We start from the raw sequence: 23,164 nt of genomic DNA on the forward strand, positions 1-23,164 counted from the left end.
TAGGAATTTGAAGGTATATTAAAAGGGAAAGAAGCTTTGAAGAACTTCACGCGTAATATAAATTTTCTGATTATAAATAATGAGATTCATTTATTTAAGAGAATAACTTCTACGTTAATAATATCCCCTCAAATTTTCAAACTCCCATCGGGAAGAAAGCTCGGGTCGAAAAGTGAAAACTCACGCCACAAGTTATTGAGCTTATGAATTTAGCAAAGATACATTTTTCTTACATTGTTAGTATGGTTAGTTTTCCTTGCTAGGTTAGTACTGTGACGGCAGCGCTTTTTAGTATTTTTCTTTCTTCAAAATTAATTCAAGGTTTATTTCCCTTTAAATTAGGTCTGAGTTTCCGCTTCTGTTTGTTTTTTTGCTTGTTTATTATTTGTTTTTTTGTAAGATATGAGTTTGCATTTTCGTGTGATTCAAAAGTGCGCGCTAACTGCGCGATGAAATACAAGTGAGATAGGTGGCACTGAAGTACTACAGTAAAATAGGTGGCAGTGATAGTTAATCACTTGTGTTTTCCCTCCCCCTTCTCACGCTGGAGAGAAGCAGGCAGAAGCGGGCAGGATTTTTCGGTGGGCAGAGGCCGTTGACTTCAAGGTGCGTCGAGTTGAATCTTGAGCCAGAACGAAAGACGGGTTTGATCATACAGTCACCCAGAAGATGGCAAGGTCTTTTTCGTTCTCACACGAGCCTTAAATCTGGGTTCCACTAAGGATCGCCGTAGGAGACAGGCCAAGTTATCGGCCTACCAAATTCACTGCCATGGAGCCCACGCTTAGAAGCCGGACGATGCCCAACTTATCTTCGACGCGGGCGGCGGCTCAAGAGTGCATCTTCGACGCGGCCCACAAGTACATCTTTGCCTGCAGCACCAATCAGTAAAGTAAGACCGGAGGTGTTACTTCCAGCCGACGATACCCCTATTCCCCCCCTTTATTTTCTATCAGCGAATTAAGTTGACAACTTAGCTAAGAAAGACTGAACTCGTTCCGCCACCGTTGAGAGAGTCCTTTTGCATTGTGTTGATGATATTTCAGTAATTTACATTAAAAACTCATAACATAATCTGAAAATGTAATTTTATTTGCTGCCAGTGGATTTTAATTATTTGTATTCTAGGATAGTACTCTGTTTCTTATGCCACTTCTTTTTTACAAAGTGCAACCCGGGTTTCAATGGATTGCAATTCATTGAAACCCCGGTCGCGCTATAGAAGTGGTATAAGTAACAGTGTAATATCCAAGAAAACTTAAAATGGAATACCACAAAGTTAGTGATGAGTTAGTGAATTTTCATTATTTATTGATAATTTTTTTAATATGGTGTAATATTTGTGTTGATTCTTTGTTAGTAAATATCAGTCCTCTACTAATCATCATATATAGAGATAAACCTTACTTGTTTGATTCTAAATGTGTTTCTGAGTTTGGATTTGTGAATAGAGGTTTCCATGTTCCCCACTACCGTTTCATCAATCGAATCCAACCCGCTTATTTTCCTACATCGCCCCGCCCTGAGATCTCATGTGAAAAGCAGACTGTCGCAGTATGTATAGAATAATGGTGATTTGTCAGTCATAAACTTGTAATCCAGGGGACATCTATGCAACTAGATTCCAAAGACGCATTATCCTTGAAAACAAAAACGCAATACACAGTGTTTGGCTGTCAGAATACGTTACTGCTGTATAATAAAACTTTCATGCATTGTTAATCACTAATACGGAACAAGAGTCCATTGAATTTTAAATCTCCAGCGCAGAATAATGAATCATTGAGAAATATATACAGGTCCTATCAGCCACCTGCCATCGCGATTTGACGGATTCAGAGATTGCAATTTGTTTTTCGTAACGTATAAGGTGCAGTATAATCTCAGATATGGGAAGTGAGCCACTGCTTACCCTCATCGGTTGAATGAAATCTAGTCATATAACAAGAGAAATGAAATTCAATCATATCAGAAGGGGACAGAAGTCTGCAAGGAGGATATTACAGATATAGAGACATAAGTACCAATCCTACATTATACCATTCATGCGGTATTTGGTAAATTAATTACGCGAAAAATATTAATAGATTCCTCAGTAAAGGAAAGGTTCTTTCAATGGATTTACTTTAAAAAGTTTATTCCACAATTTGTAGTTCTTCGGCTGTTCTCTATCAAATTAATATAATTTCAAAATAAAAAATTCTACATTGAATTCTTGGACAGGCACAGGAGAGATAACAATTCCTCCGTCAGTGTGAGATTTATGCAATAAATATATGTAATATTGAAGAAAAAATTATGTTCCTATTATTTTTCTATTTTTATTAGTCACATATCCATCCAACACCAGAAAAATGCGTTCTCTTACTTATTTGCAACTACCCGTGAACTACAATGTTTTGACCTTATTATACCTTCAGAAACAACATCACTTCTTTGTGATACAAGTTTCATGCATCGTTAATCAGTTGTAACGATCGCGTGGCCATTGTTATTGAACTCTCCGATATCCCAAAAGTCGGTTTCGGAAAAGGAATTTCGAGTCTATACCCCCTAGATATCTGTGTAAAAAGCATTTCCTCAAGTACAATATCTGTATCAGAGGATCCTCAAGTCGGCCTCATAATGTGTCGTCGCCCCCCGTGCATTTAAATGGCTATACAGAAACCGCTACTCACGTCGCTAACGGAAAAATTGATCCGAGTTTCACATAGAATTAAGGTAAAACTAAAGGCTAAATCGAAATTTGAATTAATGATGATGTTGTTTACCAGACTCAAAACTATTCAATGCTACTACTCGCATTACAAATGTTATACTGCAAAATATTGGAAAAAGTGGATCGCACTGCACTCATCACAGCGCTGCGGACATTTTTGAAAGCCGATTAAAATGCACCCGAAGTGGTAACAGAAATCAGCCTTCTGTTGGATGAAATTGGGCCTTCTCTATGCAGTCCCCTTGTCTGTAGCAATTCAAGCGCTTTAGATTCGCGTTCAAGACTTTGCAATATTAGCCAATCTCACTCGCCCTATTTTGCAGTTACACTCCCTCGGGCGCCACATTCCGCAAAATCCACTTGCCAGAGGGACGTTCCCTGCTGGAGTGACTTGAACCACAGCCTGGTTGTGAGACCTTTCATCACTCCTGCCTACTCGCCCACACACCCGTCCTCTGAACTCAACGCACAACATAGCCCTCCCCGGCACCATTATACGCATCCCCACCCTCGGTTGGACGACGTGTGGGGGTAGGAAATGCTGCTTCGCCACGCTCGCTGTATTTGTTTCCATGCAGCCCGGCCATGGTGCTACTCAATATTATTGCTCTCGCGATACAGCACACGGCGGTCGTTATTGCTCGAATAAATAAAAAGCGCGAGAGTGAGAATCTCCCGGCCGATTCGGTTAACAAGCGACAAACGACTCCCGGCATGCGACCCTTTGTCCTACACATCGCAGTGCGTATAATGCGGGGATTTTTTTTATCTCTCTCTGTCTCTTAACATTCGCGGCAATGTTTTATGATTTGTTTTCCCCGTGCAAAAGCTTTCAAAAAAATTATCACGGAGAAAAAAATCCAACGAATCAGTTACTGAAACAATTAACTGAATCATGTTCATTGTGCAAAATATGATTGAAATATTCTGAGCAGAAACGGAAACACAGCCAAATTTTCCATAGCGTGACCTACACTTCTGAAAACATTGCTAGATTTACTACAATTTTTGGTCTGAATGATTATTGATTTCCTTATCCGTTTCAAATGCTTTTCTTTTGCGAATCGTTGACAATTACAACGAGTCCACATAAAAATATGTTAAACGCATACCATGAATTTCTCTTAATGAATTTTTTATCAATAGGTAATTCATACTTTTTTCCAAAAAAGGATATAAAATTTTGCAACGAATCCCAAAAAATAGAGAGCTTGAAGATCATTTTTCAATCCAAAAATATACTAATGACTAATATTTGTGATTATTTATCAACGATGTCATGCTTTGCTGATTTGTATGTATAAGAATATATCTAATAAATAGAAGAGAAGAGAGAAAGAGGGAGGAAGCACAGAAACCTGACGGACATGAAAGAAGTTTGTAATTACACAGAAATGAATAGAGAGGTCCAGGATATAGTGCTGTGGACACAACATTTCCATTGAAACCTATCTAAGGACATAATCACCAATAATTTAAATAAAATTCATATCTCCAGACTTTATTACATAATTTTCATGCATTCATACCCAAATCCTTGTCATATGGGAGTAATAACATCTAATTTAATATATGAAACAAGCAAAGAAAGTCGCGTGGGCAAATACCCTCTACTAATGTCAGTAATCGTAGGTCAAAGATAATGTAAAACTCCAATAAACAGGCCTGCATATCCCTCCTCTGAATTGAACACAAAACATAGCCCTCTGGATTAGCCGAGTTGATATAATGCATGCCGCAAAAAATAACTTTTGTCTAATTGTTCCTGCTAAGTTTCTCATTGAAAAAAAAAGAAACAAGCTATCCATCGACTGGATTGCTGTCCATGCAAACTATTTTTCAAAATACTTTCGTGTTTTTTTGGCCCATATTGCGATTGTTTTCCATATTTCACTGAAAATTCAGATAAAAATGATTGGAGTTGATGAATTTCTGCCTAATGACGAATTTAACGAGATGTATACCAAAGAAAAAATATATATGCGTGGATGAAATATAAAATATAATGTTTCACAAGAGAATGATAATATTGCTCGTAAAGGGTGACAATGTTTAGCACTTTTGCAATGAATATGACATCATCAATATTTAACGAGGAAGAAAACTAAAATAAAAAGCAAATATTTTTTCTTTGCCCAAGCAGCATCAATACCGACAATGCTCAAGTGACATCTCAAGGGACCGATTCACGTGTTATTGGCAAAATGATTACATAATCGTTATATCGATGGATTCCATTTAAAACCAAAATGCATTATGGTAATGACCTCAGCAAATGCTTAATTGAAAACCCTTATCTTCTCATTAGCACTCAAGGCACAACTTTGAGGTTTACCGAGATAATCTTTATCGGAGATACAAACAAATCAGTAATTTAAACGCAATTTATTTCAAAATTATCCGCATTTAAAAATATGTTGCTATTGAAGAAAAAGCGACGTGGTTGTTGGTATTCAGTCAAAACCAAAATTGTATTTAGTAATTCAATAGGTAAAATTCTCTCTCGTTTACTACTTTTTATTCCTGGAAGTGTACACATTTACGCTTAACCATGACCGCGAAAATACTTTCCACTGCCAGCCGTAAGTAGTCCACGCTTTTCGGAGTTTCAATAATGGCTACCCCAGTGATTTCATTTCCATGGCTTCTCGGCATCGTCATCCTGCCGTGAAATATTCCGTCCCGATTGGGAAAAATCTCATTCAAGGACTCAGCGGGGATCTCTACGACGACAACAATTCTCCACTTTATAAGCGATTATGCAACATCGTAAAAGGATAAATTTTGCGTGATCACTCCAGCGAGCATTATGGGCGTCGAGCATCTGCTACCTCAACAATGGAGGCGTGGGGTAGCGTGAAACGAATTATTATGGTGTGGGGGAAAGGACATTACCCATCGCTGAAGCGGTGTCGGAAAGGGAAGGGTTGACTGGAAAGGGGTGGCGAGTTGTAGCTTTGAGTAAGGGGAAGGGTTTGGCGAGAGATAGTAAGCAGGCGTTCCGAGTCGGAAACCCGCGACAATCGAGCGGTGGGAAAATGGAACAGGTTGCTTTCGGTTCGATAAAGAGAAAGTGCTGTCGAGTGGAGTCCAACGCCTGCTAAAGTTGCCGCCTGTCCTTCTAGACGTGGAATAATGCCCTCGACGCTAATTGCCTGAGTTAATCAGCCGATCCCTGGCGAGTTTTACGGAAGGAAATGGACGTATTGCGTATTAGAATTAATGCTATCTTTAGACTCAAAGGGACACGCACAAGCGCAATTCATACGTTTTGCCTCTTAAAATACAATACAAAGAAGTGCCGACACGATTTAAAGATAGAAGCTAATATTGATGACAGAAATGCTTTTTTCTTCCTTTGGATAGAGGGAGGTCATATTAATGTGATGCATGCGTAATTTATCAATTAATACTACTGAAATGAAGGGATTAATACTGCCCTGCAAACATTAAATCGTGTTTGAATTATTACTTTTTTGTACGAATAAATAATGCCAACAGGAGCTCAAATACATAAGCTTGTTCCGAATCCAATCCATATTCATGAAAAAATTAAACATATTTCTCACGATCGTTCACGTTCTTTCATCGGGCCACACATATCAAACTATTATACAAATTAGTAAGAGGATGTACTAGGAGAGAATTTAAGTCCAAAAGTCCGCTTTCTTTTGATGTCACAGAGTGGAGCCTCGGGCGGACTTTCTCATAAGAACTCATGTGTATTTTTCAGGAGAAACGAATAGGTGAAAAAACTCGAGATTAATAAGTATGGATAAAAAACAAAATTAACTGATCATTTAACTACTAAACTTTCTTTTACCCAAGAGTAGGTACCTAACTACTCATTTCCTCGAAGAATTGAGTGGTCGGTGCTACCGTGTGCAATAACAAAGATCTCATGCGTTTATTTAAGAGAAAAACGAATGAAAAGGAATAGAATAAAAAAATCAATTCATTCAATTGACAGACGAGGAAAGAAAGGGATAGGGATCAAATGAGCATAGAAAACGGTAACATAGAAGATATCAGGAGCTGAAAATAACAGGGTAAAAATATATTTCCGAATATGTGAATAGAAAAACCTTAATTTAACGTATCATTGAACTTAAACAGTTCTCGACAACTCTCCCTTTTTATTTCAATAGATACCGTCTGAATAATTGCAGTAAGATTCGGCTGTACGAAGTAACTTGGTAACTTAAAACTCATGAGAATATTTAAGTGGAAATCGGATTTAAAGAAATAGAGCTTATACATATCTTTTCAAATTTCTTTAAGAAAAAAATAAAGGATTAGGGATACCCTTCCACAGAATGAACAAGCACGGCGGTGATATTAAATTCCGGAAAATCAGAGGGTGCAAAGGAATAAATTTATGGGTAAGAAAACGTGAAACTAACCGAGCGTTGAATTCGTCCACTTCTCGACAACTTTTGCTTTTTATTTCAACAGGTACTTTCAAAATAATATTGCCGATCGATAGGGCTGATGGTTGTACATTAGTAACTTAAAAATCATTAGCGTATCCTTTAAGATGAGAACGGATTCAAAGAATCAGGGCAAATGATCTTTTCAAATTCAGTTAGCAAGAAAAAAAGATTAGGGGAACCCTATACAATACGGTGAAGCACAAAGGTGATGTTAAATGCCGACAAATCAGAGTGCTAAGTAATTGATTTTTAGATAGGAGACCATAAAATTGATCGAACGTTAAACTAACACACTTCTCGAAGACTCATGACAGAAATGCTTTTTTCTTCCTTTGGATAGAAGGAGGTCATATTAATGTGATGCATGCGTAATTTATCAATTAATGCTACTGAAATGAAGGGATTAATACTGCCCTGCAAACATTAAATCGTGTTTGAATTTTTACTTGTTTGTACGAATAAATAATGCCAACAGGAGCTCAAATACATAAGCTTGTTCCGAATCCAATCCATATTCATAAAAAAATTAAACATATTTCTCACGATCGTTCACATTCTTTCATCGGGCCACACAAATCAAACTATTATACAAATTAGTAAGAGGATGTACTAGGAGAGAATTTAAGTCCAAAAGTCCGCCCTTTTCTCGCAATGTGTACCCTAAAAATAATTTTAAAGAATTGGGCTGTTGGCGGTACTATGACATCTTAAAAGTCTTAATTGGTTATAAAAAAGGATATGGTTTTCAAAGAATCAGAATAATCTTCCTTCCCTTTCCCTTTTTAACCCGGTAGATCCTCCTAATAATTACTGCCGAAGGATTGGAGCATTGGCCGTACTATGATTAATTAAATATCATGAGTATATTCAAGAGGAGAACGGATTCAAAGAATCATAGTAAATAAATCTATTCAAATAGATGCAAGAGGAAAGGAAGAATTAGGGGCACCCTATATAAAATGGACAAGGGACAACCTATACAAGCAAAGTGGTGATCTTAAATGCCGACAAATCAGAGAGTGAAAAGAAATAAATATATGAATAGCAAAACGTCAAATTGACCGAACGTTGAACCTACACATTTCGTGACGCTATCTCCCTCTTTTTTTCCCCAATATTCTCGCCGAAGGATTCTTCTGAGGTCGTCGGTGGGAACGGGGAATTTGCGCCCCGAGGGAAAGCAAACAGAGGAGGCAGATGAAGGCTGTACTGGGTGAGGTTAAGTGGGCAGGTCAAGGGGTGGGGGAGGAGGCGTTTTCGGATGGGCGGGTGGGGTGGGAGGAATAGCTCTCGGAATGTCAGCTCGGTGGCCACACGGCTCGAGGACATTGAGCACTCGTCGATCTTCAGACCTCAGTGAATGCTTCTCCCTCTGGCTGGCAGGGAACATTTCCGATGGATCGATAATCGAACTGCCCTGAATAAACAACGGGGAAAAGGGCTCCTCAATATATCTTTTTTGTTTCATATTCCTTTTTTTATTCCGGTATCCCCTACGTCTGCTCCCTATAGGATAGCCTTTCCGATACGGAGAGTAGAGGGTGGTGGTGGGGGAATTGGCGGAAATTAGAGTTAATATGGCGTGAAGAACAAGGCGATATCGCTTGCTCTTTTATTGAAGTATAGGTTTTATTTTTTATTTCCATACTCTTCAAACCTTTGGAAAGTATTTTTCGCTGCTATGCTTTCAGTCATAAGGGTGTAAACATTCTCTTGGCACGGAAATATTGAATTATTTATTACTTTCTCAAACGTATTTTATACTGCGCAATTAAATATTAGATTAAATAAAAAATAGAAAATTAATAATTTAATTTGATGCAGACGTGCGCTTTGAACCAGTTTATTGAAACTTTTAACATCTGTTAGAAATCCAAAAGGCAATATCGTTTACAGGTATCATTTGTTGGTAGTCATCCTAAAATAAGACGGTAAATTTTTTTCGAAAACCATAAAAACATGGGAATGGGCAGCAAAAATTCACTGTAGTCCGCTTGGGTTAAGGAGATAATCCAAAGCAAACGATTAATATAATAATCAATGAATAGATATAGATACCTATATTGATGGATAAAACGGAATATGACGGAAATGAATATCCTGATACTTAACCTTTAAACAGTGTCTCCAACACCTCACGCATTCTTGCTCCTGTCCAAGTTGTATTTCCTAAACATTGATTCTGATGGCCCGATCACTTCGATATTACAGCGATTTTTATGTCTTTCCAAGAATTTGTGCCTTTCAGAAAAGTTTCCCATGCTTTTACTTTACAAGCTAAAAATAAAAGACTGCCTTATCCACTATCAGTATAATTCAAATTTGGAAAAGTTTATCGAGTACCTTATCTCTACCATTAAGGAACCGTAAACGTGTTTAAAAAAATAAAAATTGAGTTTTAAAAGTGGATTTTTGCAGTGATTAAAGCAGAGGCAAATTATTAATCATAAAAAATCACTTGTGGTTAAACTTAGAGGTTGATGTTCATAGCAAACCATTAGAGGAAATATGTATTGTAAATTTAAAATATGTGTCACTTTAAAGGGGTATTACTGATTATCTTCTTCCTGTTATCTCATTTTCAAAATTTTTAATGATACATTTTCAAAATAAACGATCACAATCATCTGAGTAGTCATTCCAGAGTTAAAGAAATGAAAATCATTTTCTTTACGGTATTGCTCGGAATATCTCATGTGTAATAAAACTAAATAGCAATGTTATATGCTGGAGATTCCGTCAAAAATAGAGGAATGAATTGTATTTAATGGAGTTTCAAATTTAAAAAGAATTTTTAACCGTGTATCATCACAATATTCCATATTATATTCGCCAAAAAGATCAATAAATCAAAGAATATTGTCCCAAATGTAGCACTATAATTTTGTGAGTTGCTACTTTTAAATGCTTATAATTCAATAAAAGAGGATATTATTGAATGATACGGATTGCATAATAGATATCAGTTTCCTATGAATATAATACGGCCAAGAAAATTTGAATAACAGGTGATTAACTTTATCAAAACATTTATTTTCATTTAATTACCGAATAACTTTACTCATCAACCTAGGTATGTCGACTACCATAAACCATAATTTTTCTTAAATACCTAGCTAATGCATAAGGTGTGAAGAAAAAATTCATTTTGGGCGAAATATTGATATCTATATGAATGTGCTTTGGTACCAACGAACATTTAATAGCGGATGTACTTCCACTGCGTAGGTGCTTAGCCAGGGCGCTGAGTAAAGCTGTAAACGACGGTAACTGGGTTGAATATCTGGTGAAATTTGTGAAAACGGTCATCGAGATCAGTAGCACTTTTTTTCTCTGATTTTTCCCAAAAGCCATTTCAACGTCTGGTTGAGCGAAGGTTTTAATTGTGAATGCGGAATAAACTTGAAGCACTGGGGCCCAACGGCACCGTCCTCCCATTTCAATTACGGGTAAAGTTCTGTCGACCAGAGCGAACGAAAAAATTCGATAAAAGTGACGAAAGGAGAGAAATAATGGCAATGAAGCAACGACGTCAGTGCAGACCTTTTGCGCTTTAAAAAACACCGCCTCAGTACGTATCGGTGTTCGGATTAAGCCGTAAGTTGGGAACTAGAGCATAATAGTTGAAGTTATTCGTCTCTAGAGATGCAAACGCCAGGATTGGATTGCGAAGCATTTGTGGGGGAAATTCACTTTGTTTTATTTTGACGCATTTGAACTCCGAGCGGGAATTCATTTTGCGATAGCAGCCTAAGCCCTTGCACACATAAATATGTTTCTATGCATCTATGTTTTTTTTAAATCTACTTCCATTTCGCCACTAAGCACACATCATCACAATATTGAATGAGAAATGCGGTCAATTATACTTATTAGTCCTTAAGCTTACCATTTTTGACACTCATATAGATACCAGCTCTATGCTGCGATTGTCTCGAAAAAAAGGAAGGAATATTACTCGCATAAATATCAAAGTACTACAATGGAAGTTTTTAATTCGTTTCCAAGTATTTAAAGTTTCTTCGGCCAATGAAATTTTTTAAAAGAATTGTGGCAGCAAAAATAAATGAGCTGCATTCAGAATAGAAATAACAGGGAGAATAAAGCCATTACGTGATATGGTGATTTAAAGAGTTTCATTAGGAAAAAAATGCCGTACGTTTACAAACAAATTTATGGAAAGTAATTGCATAAAATGAGATCTTTACGTGTAGAACTATGAATTAAATATAATTTTTCTACTTCCTTCCACTATGGTAACGATATTTTAGGAAATAAAATTTTAACACGAAAAAATGGTTTTAGATACTGTTTTAATATTTTTCATTTATTCTGTTTTTTCTATGAGCTAACATTTCAGCTGCGACATGCCCTTTTTTGAGGACGCTAACCTAAAGGCTGAGGAATTTTCGTATGCATCTTAAGTCTGGATCACGCTCAAATAGCGTGAGGGCAGTGGAGCCAAAATATATCAATATTTCGAACCCATAGATTGATGGCTTGTTGGATGATCGATTTTGGCCATTCAAAATCGCTCTCCATTCCCAATGGACTCGTGTTTCAACTAGGGGATGAATAATTTATAGCTTAAGGCATCACTTGATATTCATAATAAAATTAGCATGATATCGATATTGCACATCACGGAAACCTGAAATGAATCTGACAAATGAATATGTTAAACCTATTGACATCGACGTAGTGATTTTTTTTCACCAAATAAGATAAAAAATGACCATTGGAAAACAAAGCGGAAGAGACGTTCGGAAATGAGAAAAATACATATAAACCTCAAATTATCTGCTGAAAAACTTTGCAAGCTTCGTTCCCATCCTGTCGTATCAATAATAATTTTTAAATTACTATCCATGCTTATATTTTAGGACTAAAAAAGATTAAGCCAATTAGTAAAAAAATATCTCTTGCATATTATTTTAATGGTCAGAGAGAAGATTTGTAGGTATCATAACTATACCATTAAAGTTGTATGTAAAATAATGAATTGTTTGTACATGAAGTCGGAAAAATTTGTCAATGAATGTGTTAACTCTTGTGGAGTTTGAATGACTGATGCTTTTCAATGCAATAGGAATTTTAACAAAAATCATGAGAGCTAGCAAAGATTAAAAATTGTTTGCTTAGAAAAAATATATCTGTAGAATTAATTGAGTAGAGTTATAACATTAAAAATAAAGTTTTGTTTCCAGGATGTAATCTGTTATCTCGTTAGTTTCTATGTACTTCTTCATCGACGATATAAAATTGACTGTGTATTCACATTTGAAATGTAATATTTTACAAAGGGTGCCGAATAAGAATGCTCTGATAATAGCCTTTTCAAGTATTACGAAATCAAGAAATCATGGACTACAGACCCTCAAATCTACTCCAAAATAAGAGTTTCGATTAAAAAAGCTACATTGGCATAATCGAAGCAAAATGCTTACTTCAAGCTATTCAAGGGAGTTAAGTTGTGTTTGATTACCATGCGCGTTTGCTGAATATTCCCTTTAGGTCAAGCACCTTCCAACACTTTTGTCACAACACAAGTCAATTTTGGAATCCATACATTATAGTTTGCGTTTTCTTGTTAATCACTTGAAGGCAAGGGATTGCATTGAAAATGTTGAATATCATGGAATTTATTAACCTATGGAATTAAAAAAACACCTTTCACTAGCGCAATTCTTATCTCATCCTTAAAGAAGCCGGATATATTCCGTTGTCTTATACACATGGATCAATGGGTGCTCATAACTTTGGCAAGAATCGTTTTGATGTTAATTGTTTCATCTTAAATAAGTATATTATTCGTAAAATGGCAAAAAAATTCATATGATTTCCATATCTGCACATGGGCTGAGCAGTAAGAAAGTCAAAAACTCATCCCACCGCAGGTGACCGTGTATTGATTCACCTTGACCTAGAGTGGCATTTTTCTCTTGCCCTCAGAAAGGGGCGGAGACTACGGCGAATACATTGTGACCGGAAATTAAATCTGAAAATCGATCCGTTTACGCTGTTTCCAGGAAGTTTCATCAAAAGCATATACTGGCTCTCCATCGAGGTAGATATTCTTCTCAATTTACCATTTGTATGGGTTTATTTATCCTTAATCAGTATTAATGCCTCGAAAAGTACTTGTCATTCAACTCAGCAATCAATAACTAGGAATGGTTTTCTAAGCCTCTTAAATTTAAATTTGGATAAGAAAAGAGATAATTGAAATTTATTCATAAAATATCGAATATCGGAACCCTTTTATTCTATCTTATTATCGATAGCCGAGGTGTTATTGAATATGGAATGTCAAAACGGCTCAATTATGCTCTATAACAGAGCCAAATTTAAGAAGGCTTACTCAATGACATTCTATGACATAATATAGTGATCTAAAACATGAAAAAGTAATAGAGCTAAAAAAACAAATATTTCAGCCTCAATGCATGAGAAAGAGTGAAGACTTAAACAATAGGAGACCTGTAGTGATAATGATAGTTGTAATATGCTTCTTGAAAATTTTCCGTTAAGACCATATTATGGTTATAACATGCAAATGAGATTATAATCGGCGAATTACACAATTTTTAATTAGAAACTTTAGGAATTGACGGATACGTGATAGTGAAAAATAACATAAAAGTATTAGAAACATAGGTACAATGTGCACTTCCAAATCAACACTGATGGAAAATGTGACACCAATTTCGCAATAAGAAATTAATAGGAACTTTTAGTGTTAGCAAAGGGCAATAGAAAACAAGGAGCCAAATAAACATAACGGGAAGTTTGTCACTGGAATTCGGCGCTAATTGAGGAATAATTTTGTTATGCTACGTTATACAACTCCTGCGGTTGGCAACCGTGAAAGAAAGTCACACCTCTTGACTCGCTCAAAGGGAAAATATAACTCAAAGGATTCTACCAACAATCCACTTAGTGCACACCTTATTGCTGGCGTATGTGCTCACACGACTTTTTGGTATATGCTCGTATGGAAACACACAACAATCAATGTCATGAAGCGGGGCATAGGCTGATTTCGTGGCATAAGTTTTTTATTGCATACGAATACGTAGATTTTCATTTTTACTGTTAATTTAGTATACCATCATCATACCTGCTTTGTTACTTTAACTAAAATCCAGCCATGCGACTAAGAACGCCATGTCCCAAGTTTCCCACTTCTCAGGGTATAATCTTTCCCGAGCGACGCCGGGAGGCCTGCTAGTAAATTACACTCGTCTTTCAATTGGTTTCTCTTTGTACCTTTTAATCGTCACCGCATTCCCCGGGCCTGTTGGCAAATTTCAACAGAATGTACGACAAGCCTAGTCTGGCAGGTGAAGGCGAGCGTGCCAGACTGAGGTGGCTCAGCCATCTAGAAAGATTGCCATAAAATAGGGCAGTGCTGGGAACCTTTAATGTGAGGCCACATTGGAAAAGACTTCCGCGGCGACCGGGAATCAAGTAGCTGAATGATGTGAAAGATGATCTGGTATAAATAGATTAAAATAGGATGGTGAATACTTGATTAGGAGAGAGATACCTGGAGAGGAATGATTGAGGAGGCAAGGACTTCGTTAGGGCTTAAATTCGAGGGTAAAGTAAGTTTAGGTAAGATAGACGCTTATAATACTAAGGGATTTTACTAAGAACACGAGTTATGACATGAATACTGTCCATAATTTAACTCAATATCAGGTATAAGGCTCTTAGAGGGATCGGCATCTGAAGTATTTTGAATGTTTTCTGCTTCTTTGACTGAGAATCGTCGCAGTTAGTGCAGTGTTTATTCATTTTTGTGCCCTCCCAACCAGTGTGCGGAAGGTTAATGTAATTTTATTATTATTATTGTTATTATAGTATTTTACCGATTAAGGCACGTTTTCATGGGGTACTTTAGAGATATTCTGGAAACCTCCCCTTCCTTCAAGCACTTCCTCTTTCAAATTTGCAATAATGCCTACTCCCCTTCATTCTATCTAAAAATCCTATTATTTTCCTTCCTCTCCCTCGTTTACCTGACGTTCTACCACCTAACGTCGTTTTCAACATCCCTCCCCGCTAAGAACTCGCTCCATCCATACCTTCTGTCTCCTCCCTATCTCATCTGAAAGCTGCCTCTCCTCACCCACCATGCCCAGCACTTCGTCGTTCCTCCTCCTCTCCGTCCACTTTAACGTCTCCATTCTTCGCTACTCCCACATCTCAAATGCCTTTAGTCTTCTCTCGTCCACCTTCCTAAGTGTCCAAGTTTCCGCACCATAAAGAGCTACACTCTAGATCAAACTCTTCTCTACTTTTTCTTTAAAATATGTAACTATAGAGAAGAAAAAAAGAAAAAAATAATTAGTTGACAAGAAATAAAACCGTGGCTATAGACATTAATTAAAGGCAGATATTAAGAAGCTTGAATTGCAATCCGGAGCAATAATACGTCTATCAACTGTAACGGTACCTACCTGTATATTTATGAAATCTCATATAATTTTATGCAATCGCATGCGATGTGATTGGTAGCTTGGTCCCTCAACGGAGCTGGTGGATATCTTAAAATAATTTAATGCCTAATTCCCCCAGCAGCTTCATGAATAAACACCGTAGCACTGGAATACATGTGGGAAAATTTGTCGGGACAAAAATATCTCAAAAAAGGATTTAATGTTTCAGTTGGGTATCCATAGTAATATTCCTTATAAATATGACAAATAATATTTCTCAAAATTTACCAGTTTTTGCGATAATTTCAAAAAATTTCATGAGATAGTTTCATAAAAATTATAGATAATTGATAGTTTTCATTTTCTTTATCAAGTCAATACGCAATAAAAATGGAATCAATAAATCTATGATGCAAGACAATATCTTTGGTTTTCAAATAAAAAGACAACTTTATTGATTTGAAGAAGTCTTTTTGTATGTTTTTAGATAAAATAAAAAATGTTGTCGTCGGGGAATAATCCTTTTGTAACATTTCCGGTCTCCGAGACTACCAACTTCTATACAGATAATTGGGAACGGCTAAGCAAATAATAGCCAAAATTCTATGGATGTGAATGGAGAATAAGATTTAAGATATGGGGTCGGAGGATGGATACAAAATGGAAGATTTCTATGGATGGAATGAAGAAAGGGATCAGAAGTTAAAGAAATAATGATAAAAAAAGGAAAAAAAGATTTTTTCTGCTTCCGGGAAGAGCCAATATTCAAAATTATATTTTTCTTTTGCCATCTTCGGGTATATAGCCGTGGAGAGCATTTTTGACCATATTTCCAAGTCAAATCACTTTCATTTAAAGATATATATGATTTTATAAAATTTGCGGCTATTTTTTATTATCATTAAGACTGTGTGTCACCTAAAACAGTATTAAAAATTCATTTTATAATATTGCTCCTATTTAGGTTTTTGGATCTTAAATTTTAGCTGATTCAAATGCTAATATTTCAGTTTTTTAAAACTTTGCTAAATACTAAAATTATGATAATTAATACGAAGCATTCATATATCTTATGCATATAAAAGAAAGTCGAAAATCGTGTCATTTACACCATTTATACACGAGAGCGACTGTACCAATTTTGATATTATATATTATTTTGGATTCCTCTCAGCCCCAGATAACAGAATAAACTCTAAAAAGTGGTGGAAGTTCAAGAAAAAATTAATATTGATGTAATGGGCATGTTTTTACAAGTTGTTAACCCTGCAAAAGCTGTCAAATCGGTCACAACTAGATGATTTAATTTGTTTTTACTAGGGATGTGCAAGTAGTACTTTTCGACCTCGTGTCGAATATCGAGTCAGGCTGAAAACTACTTGCGAGTAGCGACTCGAGACGTGCCAAGTATAGTAATTCTTGAACTAGGCAATATAGCAACGCATCCTCCAAAATATTCACAGTTTTTCAATCCCCTAGCGAATTTTCTATTTTGAATGCTTAGCTTGATGTAAAAAGGGAAAAGTAACGACGAACGTTGATGGTAATTGATTCACAATTAGGATATGAATGAAAATTAACGTGTCTTAAACATTTCCATATGCACAATTGAAATGAATTACCCTCTTGTAATATGTCGTCAATTTATATATCCAAACTGCTCAGAAGAATCCTCAGCAAAGATATTCGTAGAATTGTAACTAAGATTGCTTACGTAAATGTGTAATATTTGATCCTTTTATATTCTCATGAAGAAAAACCAATTGTTCTAAAAGCTCAGGCAGCAGGTTTTGACGTCTCCGTGTTACATTATTACTGTCTACAGAAAATTACTTTTTGCCACACATTTATGTGGCTGGATAAGTACGTTTTGCCTAATTTGCAAGATTTGGGAACTTTGGGAATTTTTATTAAAAGTTATATCAACGATTTTTATGGATCTCGAATCTTTAATGTATTTAAGTGGGTGAAGCAATCGAACTATAGAGCTTATCTTCAGCTTTGTCAACCATACACTTTTTTTCTTAATTTCTTACTTCGTTTCATCAACCATAGTAATATTTTATTGTTATTTCAACAAGGAAGCTAAACGCAGCAAAGGAATGAACAAATATGAACATTGGACGTACTTAGTGCTCAAAAGGCTAAAAGATGGCAACGATTGTGACGTCAAACACCGGGAAAACCGCATTGCCCGCTTAAACGTAGAATTTGCATTTGTTCCATAGAAATCCAAACAATTTTTACGTATTCCCTCGGCGTTTGGGTAAAGAAAGTATGGTAGGGCAGAAATGTGTCGAATAAGAAAGTATGAGCGATACTGCGGTCCACTTCGAATACGCCGCCGCGGCTGACATAAAGGTTTTCGACACCCACCTCGTCTACTACAGTGGTTGACTGCTACGCGTACAAAAGCTGAAACTCCTTGGCCAAGGCATTATAACGATTTTATAAACGATATTACTATACGAGTTTCATGGTAGCGCCACCAGCCGGCAGATTTCTGAACTTACTGGCCTCGACAGCTCTGTAACCGAAACGGCTCGACTCGACCTTCGTGATACTACTCGAATCACTCGAGACGAGTACCAACTTCTCGACTCGAGTTTTCGAGTACTCGCGCATTCCTAGTTTATACCAATTCAATGACTGAGCTTCGTAACAATATTAAAAGCATTTTAATAGTTTAAATATATTACAACATTGAAAAAATATTCATTTTGCAATTTCGTTTCATGGAACGATGAGCTCATCAAACAAGTTTTCCCACACATTATCGATTAGCACAAAAATCACGAACGGTTGAAAGAACGAGCATTCTTGGCGGCAAAGAACGAGGATGCAAATGACTAAAACCTGTAACTGTGCAAATTGCGTTTGGCACAAAAACCAATTCCAGAATCCAAGAGCAACAAAGCTACTTTTTATTAATAGTTGTGGAAAACTGTATTTGTTTTATTTTATTCTGCAATCTCTGCCGATATTTTAATCTGTACCGTCTATATTTAAGTATACCTGCCCGTATTCTATTTGTGAAAGTATATTTTTAATGAGACGGAATATGGAGAATACGGAGAAACTATGATTATTATTTATTTTGTGCTAACTTTTCGAGGGTATAATTGGGAGAAACACGCTTTTTCTTCCTTTTCCCATACCCTTAGCGAGAGAGAGGGGGGGAGAGAGACGGAGATAAGGAGAAAGAGAGCTTTTACATCTTTTACTCGGAAATGCTGCCTGGCTATGAATATGACTTGGTTCTGGCTACTTTGAGTCTCTCGCTATTCCGCCTGCCAGCCAGTCACTCGTCAGGGCCCGCCAAGTGAAAGCTAAGGATTACACATGGTCTTAAAAATTCTAATATTTTGCCTCTATCCCAGGAAAATATGAAATAATCCGCAGGATTCCTTGATGAGTCCAAACGTTCACGTCATTCATCATTGGGTGCGGATATAGTCACACATTATCATTCAGTGGCGTAACCAGGAATTTCTTTCGGGGGGTGGGTCCAAAACCAGGGGGCAAAATTTTTGTAAAACAGGGTACTAGGTATTAAATGGGTTTTAAACTAATATTAATACTTATCATTGTCGCTTCTCATTAACTTCATTTGCTAAAGAAAGATTTTGTAAATTTATTATTTTTCAATATTTTGTTTAACTTTATGAGAGAAAATAATTGTTTTTATATTTCTGGGGGGAGTCCGGTCCCCCCGGACAACCCCCACTGGCTACGCCACTGGGTTATATGAAAAATTACCAAAATATGGTTCTCATACAGCGTTGGAAAGTATAATTTACGCCATCATATATTTTCTGCTAAAAATTTAATCTGAAGAAAACACAATAAATCCGTATTCTGGAACAAGCAATTTGGTGGTTTAGGCATATGCAAGGAATTGAAGGGAGACGAATATGGTCTCGACGAATGTGCAGGAAGAAAGGCGAAGATAGGCAAAATAAAAACTCTTCACACAACACGTCCGTTGAAATCTCATTCCAGTCTCCGCCGCCAGTCGGGCTGCAGAGTGCAGAGGGAATTTCGGGGAAAAAAGAGGGAGGACTTGGTAAGGGGGTGAGCACGAGACGGATAGCCTAAAAAACAGGAATGGGAGTGTGCAGACAAAATGTGGAGGAAAAGAAGAGGATTTCGCGAACATTTTGGTATTGGGGTGTGTGTGTGTGGAAGTGAAGCGTCTGCCCGAGAAGTGAGAATTGGGGGTGGGAAGATTATGACGGCGGTCTAGGAGAGGAGACGATGTGGGGAGGGTAGGTGAGGGAGGAAAAAAAAGAAAAACCGGCAGACGCTGCTGGCAATTCCCGCAAGGAATGCGGTAAAAAGGTCGGGGTTGGTTGGTTCGGTTGTGGCGTAGAGTGATGAGCAGGAAGGGGCCAATGGATCGGATATTTGCCTGTTTAGTTTAAACTTTCATCGGATGTGCTGCATGAAATGCTTAGAATTGAGATAAGATTGAACTCGTAACAGTTGGGGATGAGTATTAAATTATAGCTACCCAAAGTAAATTTTATATTTTCTTTTAAATTCTAACTTAAAAGTATGAAAAATAGAATTTATATAAGCTGGACCAGGGAAATTAAATTATACCGGGACCAGCCACGGTGATAATTTTACGGAGTCACCCGCAATGCAAAGTTAGTGCGAAAAATCCACAGAGAAAAATAGCATTAACCTAGACCGAGCTTCGAACTCCGATCTCCCGATTTCAGGTCGAGAGCTATAGCTATCAAAGGTATAGAGACGTCATTGCCCTCTGTGGAAATTTGAGGACTATTCCGGACAAGTGATAGGTACTCGGTAGTGTAAATGGCTATTTAGGTATAGGACATTTTTATGAAGTCCTGAATTTTTATTGAACCCTTGTCTTGCTCTAAATACTTTAAAGGCGTTTATTTGGAGGCTTGGAAAAGGTAAACTTATCGAAGATCCAAGAATAAAATATTCAATCTAGAAGTTTAGAAATATTTTTCCAAACTTACGGCACGGTTTGTCACAATGGTACATGAATTTAATCTATCAATAATCATTACAAGTTAACTAATTTGTAAATTAAATGGGAGTGTATTCACTCTACTTAAAACAGATGATCAAATAGCTGGTTCATTTCCACTAATTCTTATTTGTAGCCTGCATGTAATTGCAATGAATAAAAAGAATTAATTTTTAAATAGCCATTTTTTTATTTAACAGATTGAAATTTGACAATTATTTCCTCATTTTGAAAAAAATACGAACGCTCTCCATGTTCTGATTAACCTTCATACTCTGGTAGACTGCATAATTTGAGTTTAAATTTATGTTTTAACTATCAGCATTTGTGCTCATTTGATTTCGTAAAAATAATATCCAAAATCCACCAAGATAAAACTTATTCCTCATAAATCGAAACTTATGCTCAAAAAGCTAGGATTAGAGAATATACTACAACTCTTCCAAAGTAAAAACGCTTCAAAATTCCTGGAAATTGGAAATAAAAGAGTTGCTTAAAGACGGGAAACATAAATTGAATTATGCTTTTCATTTTCCTATTATCTACAAGTAATTGCCGACTGATGTTATTCATCGAAAAAGTGTGAGAACAAAAATTCTCGGTCTGTCCTAATCTGATTGCTATTTTGAAGCAGAAATGATTCTCCTATGTAACGTCTCTTCCAAAACCCGACATGATGACGGTTACAGCATGTTAAAGGTTGTGGAAAGTATTTGACGTGAGGGGTGGCTGCGGTTGGAAGCGATGTCTCTTACAGTCCCAACGGGGCCCCTACACTATACCCCTCCCAATTGGAGCTCAATCGTCGGCCTCGGAGAACGTGAGAATGCGGATGGCATAATCGCATCACTCGCAACCCGGAAAAGATGGCAAATGATCATCTCCCTTCCCCCCTACCGCTCCGAATCCTGCGCCTCAGCTTATATCGGTGTCAAGAGTATTACTGCGCATCTGAGTCCCATGCAATTGCATCCAGAGGTATCGGCTTTGCGTCCATCAGATACCACGCCTCTCCCACATCAGCCAATAGCTCATGCAATCTAGTACTATCTGGGAATCACCTAATGCGACGACTAAGCGACAATCCTATTGCTTATTGATATGCCTATGAAGGTAACGTGTTAGCACGGTGGGGAAAGCACTTAGCTGTCGATTGAATGAGGAATGATTTATCATTTCTTATTTATGCCTTGTTTATGTCAACTGTGGTAGAGTTCAAAAAATTGAAGAGACAAACTTTGCTTACGTTTTTCGGTCCGTCGGCCAATTTTGGAGTTATTTGTGACGAGGTATCTACGGCCTTAACAGATTTACAGATATGCTGATGCCGTTACGAACTCAAGAGAAGCGGTTCCTTGCCTCTCAGCTACTCCTTGGCTTTATGCATGGACTGCGCGTCGTCATGTTTACTGTTTACTCCCCAACTCTTGTATAAAATTTCGCGTTGTGTCATTTTAAGTTACCAGATGGTAGCCGACAAGGAAAGACTTAGTGACAACATCGAAACGCATCATATACTAAATAAATTTTAAAAAGAGCCTGAAAAACCTTCAACTTTCTCCACAATGAAATATTGGTCATATTAAAATCATATTAACTGACAGTGACTTGAACTTTTATTTGAAATGTCTTGACAGGCAATATATGGATGCATGTGTGATATAACTTTTGAGCCTCTTCTAAGTTTCCTACACATGGTTTAAACGAGCAATTATAAATGCTGTTACCAAATGAAACGAGCACATGAGTTCAGAAAATCAATTAATAGGTGCATATTATTTCGAAGACCTTCAAGACCGGTAAAAAGTGTGCAATGCTTTGATAGCAATTCAAATGTACGAAAGACATTTTAACGTGGAAATTCAAGACAATACATACCACATTTTTTAAATATTGTTTTATTATCTAATCTTTCCGTTTGTTTTTCAGAAAATATAAGCGAATATTTTAAAACAATATTTTATTTAAAAAAATGGTAAATTTTTGAGGTTGAATTCATATCTTTCTTACTCAAATGCCTAAAAGGAAAAAAAAGAAAATGAAAATTGAGTGATTTCATCTGCATTTATGCTTTTTATACTAAATATCCTTAAATAGGTGATAAAAACCACATCAGGCATTAAAAAAATACTAGGCATGCTAGAAAATATACGCAACACGAAAATGTGATATGTAATGCGGAAGATCACTTTGGCGTCACAAGATCGCTCACTGGTTTGATGAATGAATTCTAGAATGTATAACGACCTGGAATTCAAGTTCTGAAGACAAATAAATAATTTCTCTGAAAAAAATATCGGTATCAGTATTTAAAAACTAACGCCGAATGCATTAAATTCGAAAAATATACCGGACATCATCTTCAACTGGTCCTCTGCCCACTGGCAGGTCCTAAACGCCGAAGTCGTCTCCATCTCCTCCTGTTCAAGACCTCCTCTTTAGTTTCCTTATACTTTCTCTTCAACCTCACTTCGTCTGTCACTTCAGCCTTGTTCTTTCTCTTCTCTTTTCTCCGTCCACTGTTCCCTCGACTGCTATATTTGAAATCCCCTTCCCTTTA

Source organism: Ischnura elegans, chromosome 2 (genome assembly GCF_921293095.1).
Source record: "Ischnura elegans chromosome 2, ioIscEleg1.1, whole genome shotgun sequence".
NCBI classification, from domain to species: Eukaryota; Metazoa; Arthropoda; class Insecta; order Odonata; family Coenagrionidae; genus Ischnura; species Ischnura elegans.